Source organism: Anarrhichthys ocellatus, unplaced genomic scaffold (assembly GCF_004355925.1).
Source record: "Anarrhichthys ocellatus isolate YVR2014 unplaced genomic scaffold, GSC_Weel_1.0 scaffold42, whole genome shotgun sequence".
In the NCBI taxonomy this organism is placed as follows: domain Eukaryota; kingdom Metazoa; phylum Chordata; class Actinopteri; order Perciformes; family Anarhichadidae; genus Anarrhichthys; species Anarrhichthys ocellatus.
In genome coordinates, this window is record NW_022280072.1 from 719,357 (window position 1) to 732,733 (window position 13,377).

General features: G+C 43.1%; 1 protein-coding gene across 2 annotated transcripts in view; it reads left to right on the forward strand.

Moving 5' to 3' along the window:
- The window catches only part of ncanb (neurocan b), a 135,296-nt gene that overhangs the window by 88,189 nt on the left and 33,730 nt on the right, over window positions 1-13,377 (forward strand). The window lies entirely within an intron of this gene.

Below are 13,377 nucleotides of genomic sequence, written 5' to 3' on the forward strand. Positions count from 1 at the left end.
TTGGTTTAGCGTGTGTGTCTGTGTGTGTGTGTGTGTGTGTGTGTGTGTGTGTGTGAGTGTTGTGCTGGATGGAGGCGATGACTCTGTATACGCTGGGTGACATCTGTAAGAGGAAGTGAAGCATATAAAGGCTGGCCACATATAAAGCAGGACAAATTGATTTCCCATGAAGACGGGGAACTGGGTTTTACACAGGGGGGGGGGCAGTGTTCCAGAAACACTCACACAACAACACAAACATACAGACAAACACGGGGACACACACTTATATCATCAAGTATGAATATGGATCACAATATGCTTCGTTCACATTAAAGTATGAGAGAGCCCATGCACTCATGCAGCAATGAATGCACACGTGTGTGGAACTGGAGTTGTTGGCTAGCTTTGCTTTAGCAACCAATGTAAATGCTTGTATTGATGTAAATCCATGTTGCGCAATGTATGTAAACATTGTCTCTTCCAGTCTGTGTGCCGTAGATTGTTTTGTGTTATTTCGAGGGGAATCTGTCTCTATAATAACTAATAATCTAGAATAATATATATTATACTAATATATAATAACTATACAACTATTTTGTTAACTAACTTAATGTAAGTAAACTCAAAACTAGCTAAACCTACGTTGTAAGTTTATTTTAAATAGAGACTGTATGCATGTAGCAACCACAACATTCTCGTATCCTGTGAACACAGAAGTTTATTCTAAGTAGAGTGTCAGAATTTGAAGCGTAGGGACTCTGACCAAGTAGCTGTATCTGCGAGTTTATTATTAATTTGAGTCTGTTTCATACTGTCTCTTTGTACTAGCTTTAATAACTGAATGTATAACTATACCACTAATGTAATATCTTTATAGATGTGCGTTTGTTTTTCATCAGAATAGTTCCATGAAGAAACAAGGTAATTATGATTTTGTCCACAAATATTATTAGTATTGGACAATAATTGCAGTCAAAATCATCAAATACAGTATATCAGCCCATAAACTGGAATCTAACTTTGACTATGAAGCAGGTTCAAAGCAGAAAAATGAAATCCTCTTTGTGAACGAGGAAATGGACAAATGTGTTCGTGTCCTTGTGAGGATGTGTGAATTCTATATGAACACGTGTAAACAGACCATGAATATAAACCCACATGTACACGTACTGCACACGCTTCAGTGACCTAAACATACGGTACAAAAGGGATTTATTTATTTATTTTTTTCTAATCTCCATGGTAGCGGGCCAGAGATTAAAAAAAAAAGAAGCAGAAGACAACAATGAGAGAGAGAGATGAAGAAAGAAAGGATGAAAGAGAACCAGGCCGAGCAAAGATGACTGAGAGGATAACGTCTTTGACCGGGACTGAGGCTGATGGACTGTCAAACAGGCAAATCAGCTGAAAAATAGTAAATAAATCTTCCTTAAGATTTATCAGAAGCCGTGTGTGTTTGGTTCACGAGCCATTTCTTTTCAGAAATAGATTAAAATAGATTCAACATCAGAGCTCCCTCTACTCAGAAACACATCCTTATATAATTTCACTGTCAGTGATTAATTGATTCTGACAGCACTAAGGAAAAAATAGATAATTCCACTCTACTATTTCCTCTTTAAGTATGTCAGAAATAACGACAGGAGGCAGAGAATAGCCTGTCATTCACGCCTCTGGGGAACTGCTCTACTTTAAGAGTAGCGGTATTGTATTTTTTAAGTGTGTATAAGTAAGAAGTAAGGACCAAGAGATAAGGAAAGGAGGAGGGAAGGAGGGGAAGTATACAAGGGAGGATGGAGGGTCAAAGGGAATGGAAATGAGGAAGAAAGCAACAAAGTCGGAGGATGGGTGGAAAAGGAAGGAAGAAAGGAGGCAAGGAAGGAAGCAAGACATGAAAAATGGAATATAGGAAGGAAGAACAGGAGGAACGGCGAGGGAAAGTAGTAGCATAAGCAATCCATCCAAGAGGCAGACGTGTAGGTCCTCTAAGCTGAGGTGAGGTGTGTTAATGATCACACCATGGGCGTCTCGGGCAGATAAAGTTGTCAAGGAAGAGGCCTCAACCCCACACGGCCCCGGAGGGACGCTGCCGCCGCTAACACCAGGAGCCCCAAAGGGACACCTGTAAAACCCTCCTGACTCAAAGGAAATTAGCCCGGTAAGAGAACCACGGGGGGGGGCAAAGGAGGATAAACTTGCCATTTAGAGAGCTCCAGAGGGAGGGAGAGAAAAGAGAAGGTGACGAGGCTCGGAAGTGACTAATGAAAAGGAAGTACAGATGGCGGTGAAGGAAGGAGCAAATGACTGTGGAGGAAGAGGAGAAATAATAATCATAGCATGTCTACAAATGCTTTTGATTCATTATTTCGTGTTACTTTAGAAGTCTTCCACTATCTCCAGTTTCCTTCTTTCTCCTTCTGCAGGGAGACACAAGTAGTCAGTGAGGCTGTATAATACTGGTGGTGGCTTCTCCAGTCCCTGGCTTCTTTTTCCATGGCCGCCTCACCCCCCCAACACACCTCCACACCCCCATCACCCAAGTATATACAGACACTGAAGATGGAGCCAGCGAGTATACACACACACACACACACACACACACACAACACACACACAGTGTCAGTGAGTGGAGTCAGACTGTCAGAGCTGAGGGCTTGCAGAGCGATGTGAGATGTTGTGACACTTTACCTCATTACATTTTCCCAGGCTGTTAAGAATGTTGCAGAAGTGCTGTCAAGCAAAGCGAAGGACCTGTCTGAAAACATTCTCCGGGCACACACACATACCAGGGACACACTCACACACATACCAGGGACACACTCACACAGCCACATTGCAACATGTGAATTGAGATGAATCTTGTCGCTGCGTGACTTTTACAAACGTCTCTGAGACAGGGTTACGGCTCACTTTGCTCGCTCCCTCTCGACGCACAAGACAATCTGGTAAACCCAGACGATTTGGATCGTCGCCGGCTCCCCGTACGTCGTCGGGCCGCCAAGATGTAATTGCGTCTGGGGCTGGTGGTGAGGTATGGCATGTCCTTGCTCATCTTAACGTCTTAGCCAAGTAAGAAGGGGATGAAACATTGTCTCTGTTTACACCAGAAAACCCCAGGATGAGATGACTTTTCTCCAGACGCTGGATGCTGTGATGGGTTGATCAGCGCCGCTCTGAGCTCTCTGGAGAGCAGCGCAGAGCCTTGGGCTGTTCTACAGCTGCTGTGTAGTCTGTCTGTTTCCTCTTGTCCCCGCTGATCCCGATCCCTTTGTAATCCACCCGCACCCAAACACAGCTGAAGGCCCGGGCACACAAACACTAAAGCACAGAGAGACACACCTTCAAAGAGAAACACGCAACGCACATGTTCACAGGTGCCAACAGATACACAGGTCTATAATATAATAGATATGTACAATGTGTATAGCATATTAGATTAAAGACCTAAAAGAAAAGGCCCACCTTAAAAGTCAGTTTAAGTGTACCTCATTTTATATATTTAGAATATTTTCAGCTCTCTACCTTGCTGTCAATCAGCTCTGAAGCTGTTATCGTTGCTTTTTAAAGCCACCCGACTCCATTGACAAAAACAGTAATTTAACCTCACACAACACACAGTTTGCTGGTCTACCGCTGCCTCCATTGGTTAGTTAGTTTGTGTTATGTTGCGACTTTGGTGTTTTTAAAAAGTTAGTTTGGATTCACTTAACCACACTTGTAAACACTCAACAAAGTTAAGTGCGTTGACGTTGAAAAAACGCCGTAGTAGCTGTTGTGGAGTTTTCAATCACATCACAGCTATCACGGATTGTATCGGCGTTCAAATTTCCATTTTTCCCGAAACCCTTTAAGAACGTCTCAACATTTAAAGTTGAGACTGAAAGTTTAGTCTTGTTCTTAAAGAAACAGCAGCTGACAGAACAACAACCTCAACTCAAGGTCCATTTAGTAGCTCTTCCAGAGCTTTCACACCTCAGGATCATGTGACACGATGTGAAGCTCCAGATCAACTACCTAATAGAATGACGTGAGATTGTGTTGTCAACTAACCATATTATGTAAAACATATCACAGACAGAAGTATCACATTTCTTTCAAATAAATCCATCCAAAGTGGAGCTCCAGCATGGTGAAATGGTAGAATTGTGTATAATTTGTTTCTAACTACTGAATTCAACCCATGTTCCACTATCATCTTCAAGTATCTCGGAGATTAAGAAGAACATGGAGGGACTTGTATCCCTCTGCGACGCATACTTTACGGTTTCTACTCTTAAGATATAGTAATCCTATCATTATTCTACGCTACAGCACTACTGTACTTATTATGGGCACGAAACGCATGTTCCCCCTCTTTCATAGCTTTTAAGTGAACCATTTCGTTTCTTAAGCCTACGCTTTGTAACCAAAAGATTTATCATGTAACATATGGAAGGTACTTGTAAGTGAAAATCTGAAAATGAACACCTGTTGGACTTAATTCTCAGAGCGCCGATGCTTTGCTGCTCCAACATCTTTCCTCCTGAGGTAGCAGAAGACGCTAACATTGGGACAAGGCAGTTAAACACGGAGAACTCCTGTATTATTATCCAGCTGCTAGAAGGGAAAGATGTCTAACGGCTTCAGGGCAGTTTGATGGTCCTGACTTCAATGCAGTCTTGATGTCTTGCCAGGTTTTACAGGCTGTAGCTGTCGTAGTTGTAAGTTTAAATGTATTCAGAGTTGCTGTTATGTTTCTCTTCGTTGACCTTCAAGTAGGCGCATGATGTCAGTGTGTCGCACTATTAATGTAAGCTGTGGGGTGTCGACAAAACATGTTTACACATCCAGCAGACTCGGACATTAGCATTCATTGTATGCTTTGTGTTTCTGGCCATGTGGTGAATGTGAGTTGTTGTTGTTCCACCAGAATCCTGAGGAAAATATCTGTTTTTTTTGGCCTTCTGCTTAAATCATGCAGGTAGCGTACAGTTGTGTTTGCGTCGATGAGAGTGGTGAGACTGAACCAGAATATCTAAGTGGTAGTTCGGTAAACCAAAACAACGAGCTGAAAGACGCTAAAGGGAACTGCGGAGTCAGACGATGAATTTGTGTGTGTTCGTCACTACAAGTGACCCCTCTCACGGTGCACATATTCATGTGATCCATCAATAATACATACATTTTGATTAGTGCAGCTTTAAGTTATTGTGGCCCAAAGGGCAGAAAGAGGCTCTTGACCAAAACAGTTGGAAGATGGGAGGCAAGAGCACCACTCACACACATACGTCAAGTTTATGGTTGCAGCTGTGGATCTGCATTATATAAACAACCGCACAATAATTACATTCAGAAACTCTTTCTTTCCTGCACTGTTCACACACACACACACACACACACACACACACACACACAGTCTTTACACAAACAGATGCACGCATTCATATAAACACACACACACACATGCAAAAAAAAAAAAAATCATTATATGCTCATTAATGCTGCTGTACACACTCCAGCATTATAGTTATTGACACGACCCAACATGGTCAATTGAGCGGGCATGCTGTTTGGACGAGTGGCGGTTCAATAGAAAGGTATCCATCTTTGTAGAAGGGCATGGAAATGTCAATGCCCCTCAGCCAGCAAAAAGGAAGTCAATCATCCAGGGTCTCGCACAATGAAAGATGACATACACAAAGAGCCTTTCAGCAAAAAAAAACAGCCTTTGTGTGACAAACATTTCCATTTCAAAGCCTCCATTTTACAAGATGTCATGTCAATTTATTTTTACATAATGTCCGCTGTGGTTCGGAGGCAATTAGGCGAATTTTGAAAAAAGAGTGACCAGATCTGTCACTGCTGTTGGTTGATAAGGTGTGGGGGGGGGGGGGGGGGGGGCGCCGGCGCGGGGTGGGGGGGGGAGGGGACTGCCACCCAGTGTGTTTGCTGGAGTGCTTCTGTATGTGTGTGTCACAGAGAGTAATCGAGCGTACGCTTGCATGAATGTGCGTTTTTCTTCCTTGCAGCTCACAAAAAAAAAAGATTCTTTCTCTGCCGCATTAATGTTGTCCCTCCGTGCCCTCCATACCACCCTGTCAGATGTGAAGTCTCCAGGTGGCATTTGCTGGTTCAAAGGTTCTCTGTGTAATTGATCAGACTGCTGTTTGATCTGTACGGCTGGCATTTAGTCTACAGAAGAAAAATGGGCTTTTCCGGCTCCGTTAGGACAAACTGGCCAGCTTATATGCACCGTGCCTGCCACCTACAGAAGTTTGGCGGGGATGGATGATATACGGCGTATAATAAGACTTCCTTTGCTCACCATCCACCCTCTGCCTGTGTATCTGTACACGTGTAGTTGCATAATGAATCAAAGGCAACCATGATGCATCTATTTCATGCATTTCTTTCTCCCTATAATCATTGTTTCATTCATTATTGCTGTCCCCTTCATCTCTTCACTGACATGTAGACGTCAGTTACCAAAGTAAGCTAATCAATAGCGTTATGAACAATGTGAACACTAGCACTAGCTGAGTCAACGTTAGGCATGCTAAGTTTGGAATAAATAAAAGGGTTACTTTGGATTTTTAGAAGTGGGTTTGTATGTATACTCCCGTGTTCTGCGAGGTAGAATTACATACGTCGCTAATGGAGCGTGGAGGGTTTGAAGAGAACGATTTATAACGACTTCAGTCAGAAAGAGCTGTCGGCAAGATAAAGCGTCCGTGGACAGGGAAGTCATAGAAACGTATTTTGACCACCAAAGAAAGGCCCGCCCAAGCAAATCAATATCAGTGTATATTGTTTATTTAAAGTTTTCACCGCTTTACCTTGCTTTCAGTCCTTTCTGACCAGGAACTGAAGCAGCTACATCGCTCTCTTCAAAGCCACAAGACTCCATTGACAGAAAAAAGTGACTTTACCTTGCAGAACACAGGAGTTGCTGGTCTACTGCTGCGTTGATCGGTTGGTTTGTTTGCGTTATTGTGTGACTTTCAGATCCACAACAGTACATTCCTTATCTTCCTTGGTGGTACTTCTCTAAAATGAGTTTGCCGACCACTAGTACACTGGTATTTAATAGGATATATGTATATATACTTATATATATATATATATATATACATGTGTGTGTAGCAACATCATCATACAGAATCCTACATCAAGTCAAGTAGGAGAATGTTTTTAGGCTTTTGAAAATCATATTTTGATGCTAAAACATACGTATGTCGACCAAAACTCAAACGGTCGGATTTGAATACATACAATCCCAGAACGAGTAATAATGGACCCGCCCTTTAATGCAGCTCTTGTTATCAGGTTTATTCACAATTTGCCGAAGTCATTTCATCTGAGTTACTTTTGCAGAAACAAGACTCTTAGTTCTCCTCAAATATTAAATAGCTCTAAAAGAGTCACACGTAGTGCTGAATTTCACGGCTCTCAGCGCTCTTATAAACAGCTATTAGGTTGTCAGGCAAACAGCTGCAATCTTGACCTTTGATGTGGATGTTCGTAGTAGTTTTGACATTCAAAATGGGCAGCTGGCATCCGTACTTTCTCTCGAGCTAAACACAGGAACACCAAATACTTAATATCACAGTCAGAGTGAACCTCTTAACACCCGTGCAGAGGAAATTGTAGCTATTTTTGTGTCAAAGCCAACAAATGCCAAGTTAAAAAATACCTCAAATGCTTCTCGCTCTAACATGTGCTATTATTTGATGTTGTGGGTGAATATTTATGAGTGTTTGGAGGAGAGCATAGAAAATTTGCAAAACAACTCACTGCTGCGAAATCAACAAAGATGACCAAAAGAAGTCAGACGTTGTTCAGTTCATTGTAATGAGCTGCGGAGGACCGATAAGGACACAGACAATTCAGACAGGGGCTGTCATCAGGGAAATAAAAAGAGCCTTTCTCTCTGCAAATAAATACTCAAGTAGCATCAAGTTCCTGGGATACGTATAGTGACCTCGGACCTAATTTCACTGAAACAATAATGTTCAGAATTCTTTTAAATATCACAATAAATACAAAGTATAAAAAAGGATCAACAACAAGCATATTAGTGACAGAACAGCACTTTTGTACCTTTTAAGGATAAATGATTTCACCGCCATTCGTGTCCCATATGAAACAAAAGGCCGGTGTTGACTTATTTTAATGTAAAGTTGAGCATTACATACGGAATTTGTTACGTAACAAACATACTTATTTTGAGCCAAACTATGATCTTCTACTAAAACGGAGAACAGGGACTATTTGTGCCGCCAAGCACGGATTGTAACCTCGGAGATCTGGACCAAACAAATATGTTTTGTATATGATATAGATTATGATGTGTAGGCCAAGACATTGCTGCCGCACGGCAAAATCTGATTTATTCTCACAAATATTGCACCTCCTGTGATAATATAATAGCATCTTGAAACATTTTATATTAAATGTTCAGCCCTATTATTTGTACATATTATCTATTATGAATGTAACTCTAAAAAACAAAGAAATACAGAAAACTCTGGTGTGAAATAGCCCAAAGTGTTCACGTGTGACCCGATCACTCACAGTAAGAAGCTGATAAAGACATTTTCGAGGCTTATCTTTATAGATAGTCCTCACTTGATCACTAACATGGAAGAACAATGTTCGTCTTTAAACTGTCAACTGTAGAGTTAATAATCTTAATAGTCCAGTGTCACGTCGGAATTTATTGATTTCTGCTCTTTGTAACTTTAATGAAAAGATTTGTTCATTCTTCGGCAGACACAGAATCTCATCACGTCTCATGCTACTCAGCTGACACCTTAAAAGCCTTCAGATCCATTGAGCTGTGCTTTTATGTTGTCATTTGTGTCTAAAGTGTGTCTTTTAATTAATCCATAGCCCTCTCAGGATTCTCTAATACTCACTTAGAGTCCTGATATGTGATTTAAAGTTAATACGTGTTATCTGCAGATGAAGAAGCCTCTTAAATCCTCCGGAAGAAAACCTTCCACTACTTGTCCGGATCCTGCCTCATTATTTGGGCACAGGATGTTCTCCACCTCCTCAGTGTGAAGGCAGATAGACTGTCGGTAATGCGTTTCTTATTATCTTGGAGAGTTGACAAAGTTTGTCCTTTTCAAAAAAATCACATCCTACTTCCTACAACCAGCAGAAGGATTGGGACATTCCCTCTCTTGCAGGTATATAACCATGACCTACTTTTTATGGCAGAGTTATTAGACCTCTAAGATAATGTACCATGTTTTAATGCATGCCAGACCTTGGCTGAAATATCGATTCTTCTCTCCAAGCTTTTATTACCCTCTGAGTGGGCTCTCTCTCTCTCTCTCTCTCTCTCTCTCTCTCTCTCTCTCTCTCTCAGGACTCGTCCTGGCTAAACCCACAAGGATTCATAGCCATGAAATTGCTGATTGCTGTTGAGGTTTGATTTATAAAACGGAGAAAGAGCTGTTTACTTTTCATTTGGCCTGAGCGTTCTCAAACGCCTCGGCTGGGGCATAAAATGAAAGTGTAAATCTCACCGTTGTAAAGTAGAAAAAGGACCAAAGTCAGGAAGGGAGGGACGAGAGCGTCGGGGAGGACGGGGAGGACGGGGAAGGTGACGGAGTTGATCTTGGTCTGAACGGAGCTCTGGACGAACAAAGTTAATAGAAATTTTATTTGGTCTATTGAACTGACATTCAATAGACCATCCCCCGTCCCCCGTTTCCCCAAAAGGGATGGCTGACCCAGAGCCTTCTCTCACCCCTCTCTCTCTCGCTCTCTCTCACTCTCTCTCTGTCTCTTTTCAATTATTCATACCCTGGTCTCGACACATGCCTGCAGTAAGCCTCCGGATACTCTGTCAACCGACACCACCCCCGGTTTGTCTGACTGCCGTCTCACTATCCTCCCCCGTATTCCTCTAACTCCATTTCCCCATCCTCCGTCTTCACACTCGCCAGCTATCCTCGGATACACACACACACACACACACACACACAGATAGCGAGGCGGGGATAAACAACAAGAGCAGGTTACATATTTATCCTGTAATCAAACATTGCCTTTCCAAACTATGTATTTTTCAATCAGCGGTGAACCAACTTGAATCCCCAATTTGGTATTTGTGTCTCCTCTGCCATTATGTTGGCCACGTCAACTTTTTTCACACTCATTGACTGCCTTCGACCCGACAGATTCAAATGAATAACGCTGGCTTAAAGGAAAGCCGGATAGCGTTGCTAGTGCTTTAGCTGTCCTTCGGTTATCACCACGGTGGCTGGCACCTGTTTATCCCTCCATCCGATGCTCTGCCAGCAGATAAGTGGAGCGCTGCTGTCCTTGACTCCCTGGAGACTGAACTAGTGCCCGGGCCTGATTTTGTTGTACTGGGGAGCGAGCCAGAGAGTCGTGGACACACACACACACACACACACGCTGCCACCTGCTTATTAAGTTGGATGGTTCCCTCATTAAGCCAGTTGGGCAGAGTGGAGTTTGAGTGGGCTTTGAGTGGACGGGCCCACTGCGCTCTGGCCCTCAATGCTCTGCTTGAGTCGAGGTGAGGTCGACACGACCGTCACTGAGGAACAATGTGTTGTCTCCGCCATATGGTACACAAGGGTAACAATACAGATTTATGAGCATGGATCCCCACTCCACTCAAGAAATGTTTAGCTTGTTGGTACTCAGGTTAAACCTGAGTTTCACGTGTGAGCGTGATTTTAGTTTAGAGGCCGGTCGTTGTCCGCTATGCAACTTAAACAAACACTGGTCTCCGGAGGGAGAGTCCCATGATTTGTGATGGACTAATGCATGCTTTGATTAAAGGTATTTGTGATGCCTCAGAAACAAACGTAATCTGGGAGAAAATACGTAATAGACAATACAGTTTCGTTGTGGAGGAAGCTAGTTATCAGGAGACTAGGCTGCAATAAGCTATTGTACCCAGTAGCCAATGTACATCAGACCAGACGAATTTTTAATCTTCTGTATACCTTTTCTGTACAAAGACAGTGAGTGAAATCTACCATGCCTCAATCTGAAGCCAGGTTTGGTCCTCAAATGTTAATCTCGCGTTTGCCAGAGCTGCATTTTATCAACCTCAAAGAGGCCAGATTAGTTGTGAGTGAATCTTACGCAATCAAGTATCAAGGATCAGTTTGGTATCCATTGACCACCTTTGTGCTTGACTTTCTTCATATTAGTAAACAAGATGGTCAGTTTACAGCAGTGTCTCTAGAGTATCACTGTGTTGGTTCCAATGACAGATGATGTCCACCTGCCTACTGTAGCCCCTCTAATAGCTGATGTTCAGAGTTGTACTTTATTGACCCCGGTGCTCCTAAAATCCAGGGGGTTCCTCCGCTCCTTCGCCCGGTGCTGTCGTGCTTAATGAGGCCAGATGCTGGCTCGTATCAGGGCCCGGTAGCTGTTCTGGCAACCTGCTCATCTGTTGGTTCGCAGTGTAGAGGGAGCCATTTTCAGGGTCTATCATTCATCATACATCCTATTTTTAATTACATGGAGTTGCTCAGAGGTTCATTCAGGGGTCTGTGTTCATGTAGTCATTTTTAATATGGATTGTTTTGGGTCATATTAGTCTGTTTCGACCACCAATACTTGTTATATGCACCGGAAACACTTACGTTGGTCCGTATCACATTTATTGTAAAGAAAAACCTCCTGCAGGCGGCTTCATTTCCTCAGACAGGTTTCTATGACTTGAAGCCCGGTTGTGCTGTTTGTCCTTTACCTTCAACACCACCCCATTTAACACCATTAACCGAGCATGGCCTCTCTTCACTGCCAAGCGCCTTTAGAGACTGGGGCCTCTTGTTGGATGGCGGTTAACTGTCACAACTGGCCAATAATCCTGCAGAGTAATGTTTTCACTCAGTGGTGATTGCAGAGTCTTAATGGTGAATTAAAACTTCAATGATCTCAAATGACTTCATGTTACGCTGTAATAAAGGCCCATGATGTGTCTGGCACAGGACACCTCATGCAGTTCATTGTTATTACACCCTGTCCCTACCTTTTCCTTCAGTTACCACTGGCTTTATCAATAGTGTTTCAGTCTGTCAACAACTGTTTCCTGTGTGGCTGATGGTTCACTTTTACAACCGTAACTGACTTTAGCTTCTATCTTTATATCTTTAACCTGTTTCCACTGCTGAATCAGTATTACATCCTGGATATATCCTTCAAACACGACGTAGACACTTCTGTCTGCTTCTCTCTGAAATCAGACAGAAACAAGATCATATTTATTCAGGGAGTGCAGTTAGTGACAGTGTGGGCTCTGTGGTAGCTCTGACAGCTTGATGGAGTAGCAGCGGGGGGGGGGGCAAGGCTTAGCGAAGGATCAATTGTAAACCACTTTGTGCTGTATTCTGTGCATGAAAGTTGCGAGATAAAGCCAATTCATTCATTCAGTGTATTGCTTTTTTCTGGCCCTTACAAATTTGGATCAGCCCTCCGCTTGATGTCGGATCATCTGGACCAGACTTAAGACTCATTTTCTGTAGAGGGGCATGTGTGCGACTCTCTTGCTATCCCACGCTGTGTTTGTCAACTCTCTTTTTATATATATTTTATTTTTCCACCCTATCATGATTCAGACAGACAAATACACAACGATACGCTGAACAAACACGAATGCCATCTCGTTCCGACTCCTCTGGCTGGGTCTCTACCTCCTGCATCAAATCCAGCCTTTAATATCAGCCGGCCCAGAGCAGAGCACAAGCAATGAAGCTGTCATGCTGTTTTATCCAAACAGACTCCTCCGCCCCGAACGCTGTCTGCCTGCAAAGCCTCTGTGATCCAACCCTGAAACTAGCCAACTTCCCGTAGTCGCGGCATCACCTCTCCCCATGTTTTCATTACCTCTCCTTCATTCAGGATGTTTTTGAGCATCTCTATATCCCAAAAATCCTTCTTCACTCTCCCTCCTCTCCATTCACTTTCCCCTTCCTTCCTCTCCCATGACCTCTCTCCAAGCCCCCAAGGGACTCACTGCGTTGTTGTGATGGCAGAGGGTTGCGGATCACCAGCTGCAGTTTTAATGATTTTGCCCCCAGGCACAGATCAACCGGAGAAATACAGTTACCATTTTTCAACAGATTGGGAACTCTCACCCCTGCGACGCCTCTGCGAAATATGTGTGAATATGTATGAATATGCATGCGAGTGTGCACATTGCGCGCAAACATTTGGACTTCATGTTGATATTGCATCTAAGAGGTGCCGTCTGACATTGATTGGGGCGCTTCTGCACATACATTAAGATGGATTTGCACACTGTTTTTGTAGTTACTAGCAACACGGCTGGTGAGCGTTGCTGTTGAGGAAGAAAGCTCCCCCCCCCCCCCTCCACCCTCTCTCTCTCTCTCTCTCTCTCTCTCTCTCTCTCTC